This window comes from Tursiops truncatus, chromosome 19, assembly GCF_011762595.2.
Source record: "Tursiops truncatus isolate mTurTru1 chromosome 19, mTurTru1.mat.Y, whole genome shotgun sequence".
In the NCBI taxonomy this organism is placed as follows: domain Eukaryota; kingdom Metazoa; phylum Chordata; class Mammalia; order Artiodactyla; family Delphinidae; genus Tursiops; species Tursiops truncatus.
Genome location: NC_047052.1, coordinates 27,951,054 through 27,964,401, shown reverse-complemented (window position 1 = coordinate 27,964,401; position 13,348 = coordinate 27,951,054).

Sequence of the window (13,348 nt, the reverse complement as noted above, 5' to 3'; positions counted from 1 at the left end):
ACCCACACGCCCACATCCTGCATCGTGAGACCCCGGCTCACACCTACTGATGAGCGAGGTTTTATAAGAAGCATGTGTGAGGTTAAAGCAAATCTAACCCCCAACACCTCAGAAGGTGATTGTATTTGGAGATAGTCTTCAAAGAGATAATTCAGTTAACATGAAGTCATGAAGGTGGGCCCTCATCCAATATGACCAGTGTCCTTATAAGACAAGATTAGGACACAGACACGCACAGAGGAGAAGACAGCCATCGACAAACGAAGGAGAAAGGAGTCAGAAAAAAATCAACCCTGCCAACACCTTGATTTTGGACTTGTGGCCTCCAGAACCGTGAGAAAATAAATGTCTGTTGTTTATGCCAGAAAGAAAAAAATCTCCAGAGCTCTTGGATTAAACTGGAAGACTTGGAGTTGGAGAGGCAGGGGGCAGGAAATGTATGTGGAGATGCAGAGACCTGGTTTTCTTTAAGTTAGTATATAATCTAAACTGCTGCTAAACTCTCCTCTTTTCATATCTGGCTGCAAAGCCCACAGACGCCCAAGCTCAGACTGCAGCTAGATATGGAACGAGGTGAAAGATTGGGCCACGCAATGGCGCAAATGGAATTTAAGAAAGGAACAAAAAAAAGTATCAGCCAATAAATGGAGCAGGAGGCAGCGGGGGACATGGGGGGACAAAGTGGGAGGCAGATAATCCTAAGATTTGGCAGACGTGCGGGCCTTTGGAAAAGCTGGCGGGGGGCAAAGGAGTACTGAGGAGGGGGTGGTTAGATCCTGGGATGGAGCTACTGACTGTCAGGAAGGAAGGGTGGACGCAGACAGGAGGGCAGTGTGGGACTCTCCTGGCTGCCTCAGAAAGTTCAGGTTCAGTATGCAGGCGAGGGTGGGCTTTTAGGGAGTTAAATATCCTCATCCTTAGAAGACCGAGGCCTGACCTTCTGAAGGTCACTGGCCTGCCGTCCATCCTGCTCCAGGAGACCCAGGAGGCAGGGGAGAGCAGACGTTGCAGTCCTCACCCCCGGGGCTGCATCACACCCACACACATTTCACTTGACTGGAATGTGAATGATCAAAATCTTTAAAACTCTGGGTCTCCAGGGACCAGTGCTCCTGCATGGCCCCGATGGGACCATCTCAGTAATGGCTGCCCCCTTTAAAGTGGTCGTGCCACCATCCCCACCACTCCCTAATGTGTCAACCTGCCCCTTTCACTCATTTGCAAGACCTGCCTGGCCCTACAGCGGCTTGTGGCTTCCCACTCACCAAGGCTTTGAGGAGTCCAACCTCAGTTATCTTTTTCTTTTCCTCAGTCATTTTTTGAGGCTCCATATTTCTACCTATGACTACAGCAATTTATCTGATGCCCAGGAAAGCAATGATACAGAGGTGGGGTGGGGGTGGGGCTCAGTGGAAGGCGGAGACCAGCACGGAGGGTCAGGATGTGAGCCCTGGAACCAGGTTATCTGGGTTCAAATCCTGACTCCCCTGATGTCTCAGTTTTCTCATCTATAATATGGGGAAAACAAAATGAATAGATGCATATAAAGCTCTTAGCACTTGCAAAGCGCTCAGTATATCCTAACTATTACTGTGATTCCTAGTGAAACAGAGTCTCCCTAAAACTGAGTTCCTCTGCCGAGTTTATGATTAACCTCTCTATTATTTATTTATTTAAAACGTTATTCCCCTTCTTATTCCACACCTGTTCCTCCTCAGGATTGAGGAGTAATTTTTCCTCCTCAACTGAAGAAACTGTAACCAAGCAGGACTCTATGGGGCCTTCCTGGGACAGAACCCCCATGTCCTCTACCTGCCTCCTGTTTGTAGAAAAACTTTAGCCTCCTTGGCCTCCCCCGAGCTCCAAAGAATAATTTTTTTTTTTTCGGTACGCGGGCCTCTCACTGCTGTGGCCTCTCCCGTTGAGGAGCACAGGCTCCAGACGCGCAGGCTCAGTGGCCATGGCTCACGGGCCCAGCCGCTCCACGGCATGTGGGATCCTCCCGGACCGGGGCACGAACCCGCGTCCCCTGCATCGGCAGGCGGACTCCCAACCACTGCGCCACCAGGGAAGCCCCAAAGAATAAATTTAATCAGAGAAGTGAGAAAATGCAGAAACAAAGCAAGCAAGACAAAATAATCGTTTAGTCATTAAAGTCAAGGACCTTCAATTCCTCTTCAAGGGCTATAGATAATCTTCTGAGCCAAATCCTTTGAGCTGTTTTGTAGATACTGAAACCCCCCATCAGGTGGGAATAGTTAACTGCGTGCTGCCCACAAGCAGGTAGACCCCAGACCAGCTGGAACCAGAAGATTGATGATGTTGACTCCTGATTACCTCACCACCAACCAATCAGAAGAATGTCCATGAGCTGATCACACACCCCACAGCTCCCTCTCCCTCACCCTGTCTTTAAACACCTTTCCCTGAAAGCCATGGGGAGTTTGGGTCTTTTAAGCACTTGCTGCCCTGGACTCTTTGCTTGACCCTGAAATAAACGCTGCACTTTCCTTCACCACAGCCTGGTGTCAGTAGATGGGCTTTACTGCGTGCAGGTGAGCAGACCCAAGTTTGGTTTGGTAACACTAGCCCTGGGTTGTGCTTCCACTGGCCATCAGCTACAAAGATATTCTCCCAGCTACCCTCACCCCTGACCACAGGCCTCTGTGATGGGGCCCTGCCTGCTCCCCCAGAGCCCCTGCAGTAGGCACCAACGTCCCGAGCATTCTTGCACCTACCCACCCGAGGGCCCCCCTGGCAGGGCACTGTGTGCAGTGGACCCAGGCCCCTCTTCCCACCTCCACCCCATACCTTATGGTCCTCTGGAACTCAGGGAGCCAATCCCTTCCAAGCCACACGGCCTTCATGCCTCCCTCTCCAGTTCCAGAACTCATATCTATCCTGTCCACCAGCATCAGGACACCCTGAGGAAGGGGGGTGATAAAAATGCCAATTCCTAAGCTGAAAAGTGTCAATTTCCTAGATCCCATGAATCAAAATCTCTGAGACTAGGGCTGGCAATTCATAAACACACTCAGTTTTTGAGATTAAATTACATTTACATTCAGTAAAATGAGCAAAACCTCACTGCAGAGTTTGATGAGTTTTGACAGATGTACAACCCCATGTAACCCACACCCCAGTCAAGACACAGAACATGTACATCACCCTAGCAGTTCCCGGCCCCCCCAAGTCCGTACCTCTCACCCACCCACAACCACTGTTTGATTTCTATCCCATGTTGGTTTCATCTATTCATGAACTTCGTTTAAATGGAGTCCTATGGTAAATATCAATACTTTGTTCTGGCTTCTTTTACTCAGCCCACTGTTTCTGAAATTCATTCGTATTGTTGTGTATATCAATAGTTTATTCCTTCACATCTCTGACTAGTATTCCATGGTATGCATGCCCCACTGTTGGGTTATCCATTCTTCTTGGATGGACATTCAGGTTGTTCCCAGTTTGGGGCTGCTATGGGCATTCTTACATAAGTCTTTTTGTGGACAATATGCTTTCATTTCTCTTGGGTAGATACCTAGCAGTGGAATTGCTGTGTCTTTATTAGAGTCCACCAAACTTTTCTAAAATGGTTGTAGCCTTTAAGATTCCATCCAGCAGAATACGAGAGTTCCAGTTGCTTCACATTTCTGTCAACACTTGGTATTATCAGGCTTTTAAACTGTAGTCATTCTAGTGGGTATGAAGAAGTGGATCATTGTGGTTTAAATTTAGATTTCCCTGATGACTAAGGATATTGACTATTTTTTCATGTTTATTGGTATTTTTATATGCTCTTTCATGAAGTGCCTATTGAAGTCTTTTGACCATTTAGAAACATTGGATTATCTTTTTAATTATTATTCATAATTATTAATTTTCAGAAGTTCTTTTATATATTCTTGTAGTGTAAGCCCTGACAATTTTTTCTTTTTTGTAACACAGTGCCTGACAAACTTTGATCGCTGAGGCATCCGTTTCAAAGAGGTATCCTCGGCTTCCCTGGTGGTGCAGTGGTTAAGAAGCCACCTGCCAATGCAGGGGACACGGGTTCAAGCCCTGGTCCAGGAAGATCCCACATGCCACGGAGCAACTAAGCCCGTGCACCACAACTACTGAGCCTGCGCTCTAGAGCCTGCAAGCCACAACTACTGACCCACGTGCCACAACTACTGAAGCCCGCACGCCTAGAGTCCGCGCTCCGCAAACAAAAGAAGCCAACTCAGTGAGAAGCCCGCGCACCACAATGAAGAGTAGCCCCCGCGCACCACAACCAGAGAAAATCCCGTGCACAGCAACGAAGACCCAACACAGCCAAAAAAAAAAAAAAAAAAAAAATAAATTAAATAAATTTAAAAAAAGAGGCAACCTCTTCGAAGGCAACTATTTAGAGTAAACACACTGCCAGCCCCACGGCAAGATAAACGGCCAGGCTGCCTCCCCCCACCAAGGTGCCTTTATATTTAGAGATCTTGGTTGATTTCAACAACTGACCTTTGGGTTACTTGTTTTTTTTCTCTTCTTGTGCTTTAAAATTCCCGCCTGCATATTTTAAATTCACCAATAAAGAGTGAGTTCAAGAAAACCTAGATCCCCCAACCCCCAAGCCCAGTAAAAGCAGAACCCCAGGCCCATGCATGCTCTCTCTCTCTCTAACCTTGATTTTAGATGTGCTGTGTAATTTCTGTGTGGCCCCAGATGTGCTGTGTAATTTCTAGATCTTGTAAGTAAAAAAACCCTCTTTTTTTCAAAGTTTTCTGACGCTTATAGCTGAAGGGTGTCTTCAATCATAATAAGAACCATAAGGGCTGGTCCATCCACAGCACTGGTTATTGATAGTCTGAGACCAGTGCACAATTCTGGACATATGTCCTTTGTCCTAAATAACTATTAGGAAAATTTCCTTTCAGTCTATGGCTTGCCTTTTCATTTTCTTATGGTATCTTTTGATGATCAGAAATTTTAATTTTCGATGAAAACCAGTTTGTTTTGTCCTTTTTGATCAGTGCTAGTTTTCTGCCCGAGAATCTTTGCCTACTGACTAGTTTTAGCAAGTTTCTCAGGTGGTTCTGTTTTGCACTAAAATTTGAGGTCCACTGGTCTCAGATAATGGTACACTGTTGGGTGTTTTCCCCTGCTGGCACCCTTCCTCCTAATACATGCATGCATGTACACACACACACACACACACACACACACACCTGACACCTGGACAAGGAATCTGGAACTTAAGAACCCAAGATATGATGGGTCAGAGACAATGGGTTTGCCCCCAATATCCACCCTCTTCCTCTTAGTAATAAGAACCCAGCAATTATCTGGGACATGGACATCCAGCTAAGACATTTCCCAGCCTACTTTGCAGCCAGTGATGGCCAGGTAACCAAATTTTGTCCAATGACTGTAAGTGGAAGTGGATATAAAACTGTAGGAATATATCTTTAAAGGGAATGAGGAGCTGCTTCAGGTCCCTGACTTCCTTTCTGCTAGCTGGAACCTGGGCATAACAGCTAGATCTTAAGCAACCACCTTGAACAGTGAGGCAGGGTGCTAAGGATGGTGGAGCAACAGTGTAGAAGGAGCCTGGGTCCTTGATGACTCAGGAACCACTACCTTGTCTGGATGGGCTCCCTTCAGACTTTTCTTACGTGACAGAGAAATAATGTCTTAGCTTGTTGAGGCCACTAGGTGTTGGTGTTGTTATCATTATTGGCTTTTGTTTGTTTTATGCAGCTGAATTGAATACAAACTTCTACACGTCGCTGTTTTCCTTTGAGGGAGAAGGAACAAATCATCTTTTCATCCTTTGTTAGTGGATGCTGACAAATTTAAAAAAAAAAAAAGCAAAGCAAAACAACAAAAAAAACAGACACGAATTAATTTCTCAGGAACTCACCCTATCACATCTTGTTTGGAAAGAAGTTGAGGAATCTGGAACATTTCTATGGCCTCTGATGTTTTCGAAGCACTTCCATGCACATCTTTCCATGGAGTCTCATCGCATCCTGCCAGGTGGGTTGGACTTAGACAAGCATTATTGACTGCCCTGACACATGATGGGGCTCAGATTCAGAAGGCAAGTGATTTGCCCACCCCCCCTTCATGACCCAAACAGGCCACAGGCAGCATTGGGATCCCCTGACTTTTTGCCCAGGGCACTGTGGGAATGTCTGAGAACCATGATGGTACAGGGAGGCCAGGACATGAAGCATCTCAGAGGGCAGGGTGAAATCCTGTTCCCCCAGTGACAGTGGGGTATGCCAGGGCTAGGGCTCGGGTGAAGCAAGGGGGTGCCCACTTCAGGTGCCACAGGCATGACGCTCCATCCCTCTCTTGCCTCCTCTGAGTCCCTGCTGTGGGATGTGCAGCTCAATTCTTTCTCTCTAAACAGCAGCCCCTTGTTCCTCTACAAAGAGAATGGTACAGTGGCAAGACTCTGGGCTGTGGCATTAGACCAACCTGGGTTCAAATCCTTTTCTGGTTCCTTAGCTACATGACCTTAGACAATTTCCTCTGCTCAGCTTCCTGTCTGCTCTAAAACACAAGGATACTTTGAAAGAGTTGTTGGAAGGATTAAATTAAACAGCATAACTCAAGTGTCTGTCATATGAGTTCCTTTCCCCTAAACTTCCCCTTATGATAATTGGGTTCCCCGGCTTCATAGTCCCAGAGAATCGAGAAACTGTTAATTCATTATAATGATAATTGATATCATTATCAATTACACACCTTCTGGGTATAAAGTATGGTGCTAAGATTATTCATCAGGTAGAGATAAAGCAACCCTGATCCAGCTATCAAGTAAGGAGTTTTCTGGTTTTCAAACACCCATTCCTGGCTTGCTGAATGGAAGACAGAGAACAAAGAGCCCTCTTTGCCAACAGATCCTGATAGATCTTTGTGGGTAAAATGAAACAATGTGCTGAGTCCTGCCCAGTCAAATCCACAACACAGAAGTTATCCCGCTTCTTCTCAGGTCATTGTATTTCTTTCATTCACTTGACACATTTATTACGTACTTATTCTATACAAAGCCTTGCATTGAAATGAACATATTTTAATTTTACTTGCAGGAATTAATTTCAGAAAAAAACAAACAGAAACGTTGATTCTTGCCAGGATAGATTTTTACAAAAACATCATAGAAATTGATGGATGATTTTAAAAACTGAGACCATATTGGATAAAAACTCTCCCTTCAAATCTTCCAGTTTAAACTGAACCGTGAAACTGAAGAGCAGCCTTCTCATCATTTAAAATCAAATGTATTACAAAAAGTAAATGCTGTGAAGACACTTACAGATTAAAAAGGTAAACAAACATATTTTCCATTAAAATTACATTATCAACCAGATGGATAAAGAAAGTTTTGTTCTTCCCTAAATGCCCTCTTCCCTGACTTTTTGAGAACTAATTTTTATTTTCTGCTCTAAAAAAGAATGAGACATCTAAGACAGACTTCAGTCAGGGGCTGTAGCCTGGTGAGTGTGTGTGAAATGGTTTTCATAAGGGTAAACTCTAGCATTGCTTCACTGAAGTCTAAGTGTTCAGCACTCTTCTGTCTCAAGGCAAGATAAGGTCTGGCCACGTCGCTGCTTCAGGAAATGCTTCCAGTGCCCAAGAATGTTACAGAACCACAGGCCACCAAGATAGGGCCACAGGTAGGAGCTGGCTCTGCCTCACTATGCCACAGATGCCACTGTTAGCCCTAGTTTGGACCAAATGCTGAGGATGCCCGTTCTATTTGAGAAATTCAGACTCTGTGAGTTCCGGCAGAGTTGATCAGTTGTGAGTGCTGGAGCCTCCATTCTGAGAGTCCGGACTCTGGGGGGGTCAGGCTGGTCCTTTTTCAACTAACATTCACTGAGCGCCCCCTGGTGGACATAAAGAGGAACATGTCATGCCGCTGCCCTCGGTGAAAGTTATGGACAGTTGCTATGTCCTGTGATGCGTAGCATGGGGTGAGGGCAGAGGGTAGCTTTGTTCTGGTGAGTCGGAGAAACCTCTACTCACTTGTAGAGCGTTGTGGCAACAGGCCCTGGGAGAAATAAAAACAGTTAACCTTTATTGAGCACTTACTCTATGTAAGACTCTGCTCTAAGCCCTTAACATGTATTAACGAATTTAATCCTTAGAACAACCCTTCACGGTAGATTGTTATTATCCCTATGAGAATAGTCACAATGTGAAAAAGGTAATTCCCCCCCAAAGTTAACCTGCACGTTCTTGGGTATAGTTACCAAAGAAGGGAGAAGGTGTGGTGGAAAGCCCCAATGCCACCCAATATCCACTATTGTCCACCATGCTCGTTTGCTGATGTTAATTTACTCCTGGGTTTTCAAAGAAGGATTAAGTCTTCTGATGTCTAGGAGTGGTAATAGCTAGAAGTCTGTTTCTGTTTTCTAGTTCATTCTTGGGGACAATTTTCTTTTGTCATTTAAGGCTTTTTTTCTCCTGAACCTCCATCTGCAAATGCACTTAATAATCAACCACAACAGAGCCCCTGACAGATGGGCCTCAAAGCAGATGGCTTCATTGAAAGGCAGCAATTGAAAATGGAGGGTAATTTGAACCAATCAAGAAGATGGGGTCTCTAGGAGGCAAAGTTTCTACAGAAACTGTAACCATATCCCCCAAGTTCCTTTGGTGCATTTTTCACCGGCAGATGAGCTTTCCTGGGGGTGGATCCAACTTTTTTTTTTTTGACATCTGGAACGTTGAAAAGGAAGAGAGAGAAGCCCTGGGGCCTTGTCAATCAAATTCACTTTTCTTTTGGCAAATTCAGCATCAGTGACAAATTGCGCAGTTTGATATAAACAAAGTTGATAGATGTCGGCAAAGCTGTTTTGAAACAGCAGCAACGAAGAGATGTGTAGGATTTTTTTTTTCACTCAACAGTTTGTTTAATAACAAATAAAACAACCAGGTGTTTAAAAAATGCTACCACCTTCACAATGTCATCGGAGTGTTAGCTGCTGATTAATGAGAATGTGGGATTTATTCCCTTCCCAATTCAGAAACTTGGCAGGAAAGTCCATTTAATAGTCCAGTGGATAGCTCTTATAGTTCACGAAGTCTTCTAAGTTCACCTCTGAGTCTTTTGTGGACTAGAAAACACTGACCGTGATATCAGAAGACTTGAGTGTAGGCTCTGGTCTGCCACTACCTCCCTCTGTAACCTTGGATAAATCATTTAATTCTCCCAGAGTTTAGGTTCCCACAGGATGCACAATGATAATCAGCCCTGCCCTGCCCTGCCCTGGATTGTTGCAAGGTTCAAGGCCGATATTAGATGTGAATCACATTTTCTGTAATTTGAAAATTATTAATCTTTTCATTGAGAGATCATTTCATCTGGTAAAGTGCACAAATCTTAAATGTACAGTTCAATAAATTTTTACATATGTGTACACCTGTACTGCCACTCAGATCAAGATAGGATATTCTGGGGCTTCCCTGGTGGCGCAGTGGTTGAGAGTCCGCCTGCCAATGCAGGGGACATGGGTTCGTGCCCCGGTCTGGGAAGATCCCACATGCCGTGGAGCGGCTGGGCCCGTGAGCCATGGCTGCTGAGCCTGCGCGTCCAGAGCCTGTGCTCCGCAACGGGAGAGGCCACAACAGTGAGAGACCCACATACCGAAAAAAAAAAAAAAAAAGATAGTATATTCTGGCACCCCGAAAAGTTCTCTGTGCCTTTGCCAGTCAATACTTCCAAGGAAAAATTACTGTCACCTCTATCACCATAGATTAGCTTTACCTGTTCTTGAACTTAATACAAGTAGAATGGCATAGTATGTATCCTTTTATATCTGGCTTTTAGCTGGCAATGGTTTCTGAGATCCATTTATATCAATTCAGGAATCGTAGTTTCTTCCCTTTTTTTGCTGAATAGTATCCCATTCTACAGCCATACCCCAGGTGTGTCATTCACTGATGGACACATGGCTGGTTTCCAGTTTGGGGTTATTATGAATAAAGCCACTATGAGCATTTTTGTAAAAGTGTTTTTGTGTAAATGTTTCCATTTTTCTTGGGTAAATACCTAGGAGTAGCATGCCTGGGTCATAGGGTGGGTGTGTGTTTCACTTTTTTTAGAAATTGTTAGTTTTACAAAGTGGTTGTATAGTTTATATTCCCTCTAACAATGTATGAGAACTCTGGTTGCTTTACATCTTCCCCATGCTTGTCACCTTTAAACTATGGTGTCTTTTACAGGGATGGGGGTGTTATTACTATGAGAGAAGAGATAAGTGTAGGAATTAATATGGAATATAGAGTCTGGAGTCATGTTTGAATCATTGTTCTGTGCTGGGCTGACCATATGGCCTTGAGTAAGCCACTTAACTCCAGCCTCATTTTCTGCATCTTAAATGAGGCTGTCAATAGCATCTCTCTCAAAGGGTTGCTGTGAGGATTAACTGAGAAAAGTCTTGCAGAGACCCTTACCACAGTTATTGCATACAGCTCAGTTAATGATTGCTGTGGTCTTAAGTTCCTTTGTTTACTCTTTAACAGATCCCAGTTGTAGAGAACGTCTTTCAATGTCCTGTGTCTCTCAGGGGCTCTGACAGAGCCCAAGGATTACGAGCCATCTTATAGGGTAAGAACTGTCTATCCTGTCTGATCAGCAACATCTTTACTGCCCCCAAGATGGAGTTCACACCGAGGGTGACACAGCAGAGAGATGGAAAGTCCCTGGAGACTGTGAGCTGCTGAATCAACCAATCTACTGCCAAACTTCCAATTAGATTAATAACACATTTCCTTATTGTTCAGGCCAAATTCAATTGGTTATTTGGAGCTCAAACATCTTGACTGATACACCAAATGATCTCAACGTTCCTCCGCTGAGCCTGGACCTGCTCTCAGCATCCTTAGCACAGGATTTCTGGATAGACCCAACCAATTGTGAACACACAGGAGCTAGTGTTCTAGTCAAAGCCTGTTTGCCATGTCTGATGTCAAGTCACCTTTTGTGCAGCTGAAATTAAATTCATCTGAAGAGCAAAGTAAGAAGCTTCCCTTTTAAGCTTTTAATGACTTTTAAAGAATACTGCTAATCACTCAGCCACAGATCACAAAGCATTATGCAATTTGCTGCCACCCACTAAGAACCCATCTCTGGCAGCAGCAGCTCAAGTTAGGGGGCAATTGTGGAGCTGAATTCTGTCATTTAAGAAATATTTCTAGCTTTCTTTCCATGAACCACATGCTAGGGATTGGGGGGGAATACCAAAGAAGTCAAACAAGGTTCTAAACTGCAGATAGTTGAGGGAAGGGAAAGTGATATGAATTCTGGGTAGCAAAAATATCGAATATTCTACAGTGGAGAGAATATTTTACTTTTTTTTTTACTTTTATTATAGTATAATGGATAATATATGTGCGGTAAAGTACACAAATCTTAAATGTTCAGCTCAATGAATTTTTAAAAGTGAATATATCCATCCACTCAGCATCCAGATTGAGAAACAGAATATTAACAGACCTCAGAAGATTGTCTCATTTCCCTTCCTAGTCAACAGTCCTTCCTCCCTTCAAAATAACTACTGATCTGACAGTGTGTCACCATAGATTAGTTTTGTCTCATTTGAACTTTATATAAATGGAGTCATACATTTGGGTCTGGCTTCTTTTGCTTACCGTGATGGCTGTGAAATTCATTCATGTTGCTTTACGTGGTTGTAGTTCATTCTTTTATTTACTGCAGTATTTTCTTCTGTGACCACACCATAATTTATTTATCTATTATTCTTTTAATGGACATTTGGGTAGTTTCCACTTCTGGGCTAGTACAAATAATGCTGCTATGAACATTGATGTGCATGGCCTTGGTGAAAATATGTATACATTTATGCAAAAGATAGATAAAACGTATATACATACATATATACATACATAGAACTGTTGAATCACAGAGTATGTGTATATTTAGCTTTAATATATTTTGCCAGTTTTCCAAAGTGTGTGTTCCTATTTACAATTCCTCTGCAGTATATGATGGTCTCAGTTGCTCCACAACCTTAAAAACTTTTTTTTTTTTTTTTTTTGCGGTACGCGGGCCTCTCACTGTTGTGGCCTCTCCCGTTGCGGAGCACAGGCTCCGAACGCGCAGGCTCAACGGCCATGGCTCACGGGCCCAGCTGCTCCGCGGCATGTGGGATCTTCCCAGACTGGGCACGAACCCGTGTCCCCTGCATCGGCAGGCGGACTCGCAACCACTGCGCCACCAGGGAAGCCCAAAAACTTTTTTTTTTTAATTTTGGTAATATAGACATAACGTAAAATTAACCATCTTAATTTTCAAGTGTATAGTTCAGTGGTGCTAAATACTTTCATAGTGCGCAATCAACATTACCATCCGTCTCCATAACACTTTTCACCTTGTGAAACTGAAATTCTGTACCCATTAAAAAATAACTCCATTACCACCCCCACTCCCCAGCTCCTGGCAACTACCATTCTACTTTATGTCTCTATGATTTTGGCTACTCTAAGTGAAATCATACAGTATTTGTCTTTTTGTTACTGGCTTATTTCATTAAGTAAATGTCCTCAAGGTTCATCCATGTTGTAGTATATGTCATAATTTCCTTCCTTTTTAAATTTTTTTAAATTTTAATTAATTTATTTATTTTTCTTATTAGTCATCCACTTTATACACATCAGTGCATACATGTCAATCCCAATCTCCCAGTTCATCCCGCCACCACCATCAACCCCCGCCACTTTCCCCACTTGGTGTCCATACGTTTTTCTCTACTTGTTTGTCTCAATTTCTGCTCTGCAAACCGGTTCATCTCTACCATTTTCTAGGTTCCACATACATGCGTTAATATCTGATATTTGTTTTCCTCTTTCTGACTTACTTCACTCTGTATGACAGTCTCTAGATGCAGCCACGTCTCTACAAATGATCCAATTTCGTTCCTTTTTATGGCTGAGTAATATTCCATTGTATATATGTACCACATCTTCTTTATCCATTCGTCTGTTGATGGACATTTAGGTTGCTTCCATGACGTGGCTATTGTAAATAGTGCTACAATGAACATTGGGGTGCATGTGTCTTTTTGAATTATGGTTTTCTCTGGGTATATGCCCAGTAGTGGGATTGCTGGGTCATAGGGTAATTCTATTTTTAGTTTTTGAAGGAACCTCCATACTGTTCTCCACAGTGGCTGTATCAATTTACATTCCCACCAACAGTGCAAGAGGGTTCCCTTTCCTCCACACCCTCTCCAGTATTTGTTGTTTGTAGATTTTCTGATGATGCCCATTCTGACCGGTGTGAGGTGATACCTCATTTTAGTTTTGATTTGCATTTCTCTAATAATTAGTGATGTTG